Here is a 7,354-nt window from a genome sequence, read left to right as displayed (position 1 = left end):
TTTATTTCACGTTCTGTATCAGTCAATGAAATAAATAATTTTGCGTGTTTTACTGCGTAACGGCTTGACAAATACGATGTTGCATTTTAATATTAATATGAAATTTTTATTGTAAACAACACGCGTAATGCAGAGTGAATTCTTTCTGTTTAAGGCTCGAACACAACAAAAATATTTACATTATTACCATGACATTTCTATGTTTCATTCCATGAAAAAGAATGAGATTTGCAAAATTCCTCAAAACTTCACATAATTTCAAGTGACTGCCGATTGAGAATGATATTAAAATTGGTGGGAACTGTTACTAAACTGTAAGTGTACTTTATTTAATATAATTATAATTACATAATATACTTTTAACAGTTTTTTTAACATTATATAATAAGCCATTTGATATCGAATGTTTTCAAATGACATTTGCCTGGTTAAGCTTAATGACGATTTTACTGTATGTTAGCATTTTCAGTGTTTATGAAACTCATCTGTAGCCTGAAAAATAAAGAATTTATTCAGTTTATAATAATTAAAAACATAGAAAGTTTTATAACAAAATCTTGTAACAAAGGACTTATCATATAATTTTATATATTTATTTAGATTAATAATATAAAAGTTATTTATTAAATAAAATCTCACGATAGCCGGGAAAGTTACGCAACTCATTGGTAGATTTTCCCATCTGCATTTTATATTGTTTGTAGTACTTCTAAGCTTTTATTTTCATTTATTTCGTTTATGTGATAAATCGAAAAAAAAAAAAACATTCATTAAAATATATATCAAATGCTTTTACACCATGAATATTTTTATGACATTCATTAGTAATTCCTCGAATATTCCTCTTATATTGTATAGAAAACTCTTTCGATATATTACTCAGTGAGAATTTTTACACTCCGCAGAATGAAATACAGATGAACTGTGAGTCACATCTCAAAAAAAAATTAATTATTCGCATTTTCAACGAATTAAATAGTAACAGCAACTTATTAAACATGCCAGTAATTTGTGCTGTTTCCAATTATTTTTATAAAAAAAAGTGATTAGCACACTTATTTCGTATATAATTTATCGTCATCACTCGTCATATATCAAGTTATATTAATTAAATGTCTCGAAACTATAGCAAAACTCACCTTTATAATTGATTTGTAAATAAAAGTTGTAAGACCACAAGTAATTGAGTAAGGAAAAAGCTGCACATCTACAAAATAAAAATTAATTTTTACCACTTTTTCTTCTTAACAGTAGTCGACTTAACTAATTATCGTAAAGTTTCATAAAAATTTTAAGAAAATGTATAAATGGAAATAAAATATTACACGTGTTTCATTAAATTCCCCAAACCCACCTTTAAGATATTTAGTTTTGTTACAGGATAACATCCAAAAAATGACAACGTTAGTTCGGTTTCATTACAATGAATCAATGCGCTGTTCGCCTTAATACATAATTATGTATTAGTAATTAGAATAAAATTATATATTTAATTAAAATTTTTTAAATTGTGATAAATCTGTTTAAATTACCAGATACGCTTCTTCTGATCGTTTATAATGTATGCAATGGCTGTAGATTTTCGAATATAGGTTATGCATCTAGGTATAGAAAATATATAAATTTCATAAAAATGTATGAATTTTTCAAGTCAAAATAAAATTTATAAGGTAAGTATTTTATAATATAAATTTTGTAAAAAAAAAAAAGGAAACTGAAGTCAGTAGCAACAATTCTTTATTTCGGTTTAAAAAGAAAACAGAAATTTAATGACGTGGCTTCGACTTTCATGAAAATATGTGTTATGTATAAAAATGTACAATATAAATTGGATTGCTGTATAATAGATATTTACCTAAAACCTCTCTGTAATTCAAAATATTATGGTAGACGGACTCACAACATAAATTTGCTGTGAATCTGTCTATCGTCAACATGTTTACATGATGTTTTTTACGTGGTTTTTTTCTGTGAATTATAGATTATAATTTATGTATGCCACCATATATTTTAACATGATAATGTAATCCTGTGGTATTAGACTCTTTAATAGCTCTTCGAGCATGTACAATATACAGTAGACTCCCCTATAACGCAGGTTCCTATAATGGAGATTCCAATAACGTAGCGAAAAAATTGCGGCAGTATTTGTATAAAGACGCTAAAAGGGACTCGTAAAACGTCGTCCCCGACTTGTGTCGCGACAGGATTGGTCGAATCTGGACCAATAGTAGACGAGCAGCCGAACTACTTACACGCTACAGAGAGTTTAGGCGAGTAAGTTGACTTTACTGTCGTCTGTACAGTATTATATATAAATAAGGTACTGTATATATAATTATATATTAACTTAATTTATTTTAACTTTATTATAATTATATATATATTATTTCCGCCGTCCAGCGTCACACTACGGAGAGTTTAGGCAAGTAAGTTGAGTTCACTATCGTCTCTACAGTATGTAAATTAGGTACCGTAAGTCTAATACAGCACTGTAATTTTATACATTTGTTGTGAAAAAAACATTTCTTATTCAACGGCCATAAAAATTATTTATATTAATGATGTCTCCAAAGTTCAACGAATTTTACGCAGTAAAATAACTTATCAGAAATCGCGCCCGCCGTTCGGTGCGCTGCTCCGCGACGAAAACAAGCTTAGGCAATGGCGACGTAGAACGGTGCACAGTCGGTAAGTAATCCTACAAATTTTTGTTTGTAGAATAGTTTATACGGATTATTCCCAAAAAATTATACGTGTTTTTGAAATGTTGAGTTGAGTTAGTCTAGAATTGTTAATTTTATGGAAAAAAACCTTTCAAACAGCCGTAGTCCGTAAACTTCACACGTGTCGGGCTGTGATTGGCTCATGTATTTAAGGATTCCTACTACGCGAAATTCGTATAACGTGGAACGTATCTACGTGTTATAGGGGGGTCTACTGTACTTACTGAGTGCTTTAGAGGCTGATTGATATATAACACGTGTTGGTATTACGGATGTGTTGTTCTCTCTTGCACAATTTTATATGCTTAAGACACTGAGGAGGGGTTAAGATATATTGTACCAACCTGAAATGCATATGTAATTTAATTTAAGAATAAAATCATAGTTCCTAACCGAAAATTTGCTGTGAGTTCGTCTACCATAATTTTTTGGATTACAGAGACGTTTTACATAGATATATAAAAATGTATATACAGTAGAGCGTCCTTTATCCGAAAGTTCGTTATCCGAAACTTCGGTTATCCGAAAGAAGTCCAGTCGGCAAATTTAAGTTTTCGCTAGTGCTGTGGCGCTGCAGTCTTTGGCTATATCTTGGGCTACTCTAATATTTTTTTGTTGATGTGCGTGTTTTAGTTGGCAGCACTGGCACTTTTGTGTGGTGTTTTTCTCAGGACTCTGTGTCATGCTGAATAGAACGTTTTTAATACTAGATTAACTTCTAAAGTATAATTTTTTTTGTTTTTATATTTTTCAATATATTTATTTTGTTTGTAAAAAATAAATAAATAATGTTTAACGTTACAATAGCAACGATTATTATTTTAAAAAGTTTACGTTAGGGTTAACATCGACGAAAATTCAACGCGAATCGACACGCAANAGTATGTAAATTAGGTACCGTAAGTCTAATACAGCACTGTAATTTTCTACATTTGTTGTGAAAAAAACATTTCTTATTCAACGGCCATAAAAATTATTTATATTAATGATGTCTCCAAAGTTCAACGAATTTTACGCAGTAAAATAACTTATCGGAAATCGCGCCCGCCGTTCGGTGCGCTGCTCCGCGACGAAAACAAGCTTAGGCAATGGCGACGTAGAACGGTGCACAGTCGGTAAGTAATCCTACAAATTTTTGTTTGTAGAATAGTTTATACGGATTATTCCCAAAAAATTATACGTGTTTTTGAAATGTTGAGTTGAGTTAGTCTAGAATTGTTAATTTTATGGAAAAAAACCTTTCAAACAGCCGTAGTCCGTAAACTTCACACGTGTCGGGCTGTGATTGGCTCATGTATTTAAGGATTCCTACTACGCGAAATTCGTATAACGTGGAACGTATCTACGTGTTATAGGGGGGTCTACTGTACTTACTGAGTGCTTTAGAGGCTGATTGATATATAACACGTGTTGGTATTACGGATGTGTTGTTCTCTCTTGCACAATTTTATATGCTTAAGACACTGAGGAGGGGTTAAGATATATTGTACCAACCTGAAATGCATATGTAATTTAATTTAAGAATAAAATCATAGTTCCTAACCGAAAATTTGCTGTGAGTTCGTCTACCATAATTTTTTGGATTACAGAGACGTTTTACATAGATATATAAAAATGTATATACAGTAGAGCGTCCTTTATCCGAAAGTTCGTTATCCGAAACTTCGGTTATCCGAAAGAAGTCCAGTCGGCAAATTTAAGTTTTCGCTAGTGCTGTGGCGCTGCAGTCTTTGGCTATATCTTGGGCTACTCTAATATTTTTTTGTTGATGTGCGTGTTTTAGTTGGCAGCACTGGCACTTTTGTGTGGTGTTTTTCTCAGGACTCTGTGTCATGCTGAATAGAACGTTTTTAATACTAGATTAACTTCTAAAGTATAATTTTTTTTGTTTTTATATTTTTCAATATATTTATTTTGTTTGTAAAAAATAAATAAATAATGTTTAACGTTACAATAGCAACGATTATTATTTTAAAAAGTTTACGTTAGGGTTAACATCGACGAAAATTCAACGCGAATCGACACGCAACGGAGAAAAATTTCAACACGGGATAGTTTAATATATTTGTTCGTACATAATCGGTTATCTGAAAAATAACTTATCTGAACAACCCCAGTCCTCAATTGATTCGGATAAACGACGCTCTACTGTACAGTATGTTATTATCAATCTATTACAGCATATATTATCCATTTTCACTAGTAATATGGTAAATACTAGAAATGAAAATTGGGAAATGTATTTTAAACGTAACGAAGTTAATGAAAAGTAGTAGTTTGAGTAGAGTGAGATAAAAATTTTACTTATAAAATGTTTGTAGATATTATTGTAAACAAAATTAAGTACAGTAGACTTTCTCATAACCGAGCTAATATAAACGGATGTGATTCGAATACAAGAAATATTTCGAGTAATGAACATGACAGAATAAGACTGTAACTTATATGTGAATTGTATATATGAACTAGCAGATAGGCCAAAAACTAACGATAGCGAAGATTAAGATTATTATGTTATAGTCAATCTTACCCGTTTTCAAAGAATGCAAGAGTTAGGCCTTCTGTTTCCAGACTAATTAGAAAATTTTTAGATGAGTTAAAAATGTTCAATTTCTTGCAAAAACGAAAATAAACTGCATTTGCCCTGTAAATCTTGCCCGTCACTTTATCTTAACACTTTCCAGCGGGGAAAAGTGTTAACAACATCACCCCCTCTAGTGGAATTTCGAAAAAAATTTTTTTAGTGTATATTCTCGTGACTTACCAAATCAAAACGCAAAAAACTGCATCTGCACCTGTAAATCATAACCTTTCTCATAACACTTCCATTCTTAACACTTCCATTGTTGATACTTTCATTGTTAACATTTTTATTGTTACGTAACACTTCCATTGTCGAAGCCTTCATGCTGTCCCTCTCCCCCGGGCGAGAATTTCCAAAATTTTTTCTTAGTTTGCGTTCTCGTGAAGTACCCTAACAGTGTATTAAATTTCAACTTTCAACTCCTAACCCTTTGGGCTTTGCGCTGATTATTATTATTATTATTATTATGTTTAGTGAATTATACTCGGTTCACACCGGTTGCTGTGCACTATGCCGGACCAGAGTTAAGGCATAGCAACCAAAAACAAAACTAAAATTAAATAAGTGTGTCAGTGTCTGTATTCAGGAATTTCCTAACAATGTGGCATGTATTCAATATATTGGCCTTCTGTAGTGTTATGTATGTATTTCTATTCAATTCTAATGTTCCCAGGCTTTTGTGTAGTGCGTATGGTATCACACCTGTACAGGAGAGAACGACAGGTACAATAAGCAATTTATCCATCCTCCACAGATGCCTTATTTCCTGGGCGAGTTCTGTGTACTTGCTAATTTTTTCAGTGCATGTGTTTCGTACATTGTGAGTGTTTGAAATGGCTATGTCTATAACGTATGTTATTTTATTGTGTTTGTCAATGAGTGTGATGTCTGGTCTGTTATAGTAAATTGTTTTATCTGTGATTAAGGCTCTGTCTTAGTACCTTTTGTGCGTGTTGTTTTCTGTCTGTGGAATATACTTGTAGTATGGTTCGTGGATGTCTACCAGTTTGTGTTACTTTGCAAGCTCTTGGTGTACTATATTTGGTACTTGATTATTATTATTATCAACCCATCTCTATTATATATATAATGTGTATTTTGGACTTGACGTTTATTTTTACAATTACACTAATACAGTTAATTAAACACAAATATTCTATAAACAATTCAATTAATTTCTGAAATTGTTACCTTTAATGTAAATTAAAATTAAATTAAAATTAAATACTTACGTATGTCGAAATGCTGGATAAATAATACAAATATAGTAGAACTCCGATTGTTATTGATAGTAACAATATTCCTAAAGTATATTTTACAAATACTTCATCAGAATTAATCACAAGATTTCCCAATGAAAATTCAGCAAAAATTACTATCAGAGCTAAAGAAATGGAGTAGTCATTTTGAATATCATTACAAAATTTGAAACTGTCTTTGCTATTCTGCAAACATTGCCAAATGATTTTTAAGGAAATTTCATTTTTTTTTTCTATCAAGTAAATTATTGTAGATAATTGCATCTTTTGTAATTCACATAAGAGAATCAGAAAAATTATCTGAGCCAAGTTATACAATCCCATTAACGAATGGAATATTGTACTTGATATCATACAAATGGCAAATGTTATAGACCATTTATAACTGATGTAAGGCAAAAATACGTAACGATATATCGCATTCATATTCAATCCGATTGACGCACTTATAGTAATCCAAATACATGTTAACATATCCTGAAGTTTTATGAACTTTTTTAGATGAAAAACGACAAACGTTGATTCGTTCATAATTTCTATCCACAATTTTCGAGTTTTCAGGTAGAGCAAAATATATTTTTGTGAGTTCCAAGTTATCAACGTTTTTATCATAAATAGTGTCAATAGTAGGATCATTACTCTCAGAAGAAACACGTTTTTTCCATACGCTTTGCAGATGTCACATAGATTCAATGCTAATTCTTCATCTTTTGTCAATAATATAATTACATATTTGACTGTCTGAAGAAAGAAGAATGTCTTAAGACACACTCTGTAGAATTTCT

At 31.1% G+C, this 7,354-nt stretch overlaps 1 long non-coding RNA gene across 1 annotated transcript; it reads right to left on the bottom strand.

The window, feature by feature from the left end:
• Nucleotides 1-405: 405 nt before the first annotated feature.
• Nucleotides 406-5,546, bottom strand: LOC111641012. The gene is made up of 5 exons (XR_002759342.1): nucleotides 5,491-5,546; nucleotides 1,533-1,601; nucleotides 1,355-1,444; nucleotides 1,140-1,207; nucleotides 406-492 (listed from the first exon to the last, which is right to left on the bottom strand). It is a non-coding gene; the product is annotated as an uncharacterized LOC111641012 (long non-coding RNA).
• Between the last annotated feature and the right edge of the window lie 1,808 nt (nucleotides 5,547-7,354).

The sequence above is a fragment of the Centruroides sculpturatus genome, unplaced genomic scaffold (assembly GCF_000671375.1).
Source record: "Centruroides sculpturatus isolate CEXI.00-Female unplaced genomic scaffold, Cexi_2.0 scaffold1428, whole genome shotgun sequence".
In the NCBI taxonomy this organism is placed as follows: Eukaryota; Metazoa; Arthropoda; class Arachnida; order Scorpiones; family Buthidae; genus Centruroides; species Centruroides sculpturatus.
This window is presented reverse-complemented; position numbering and strand designations above follow the sequence as displayed.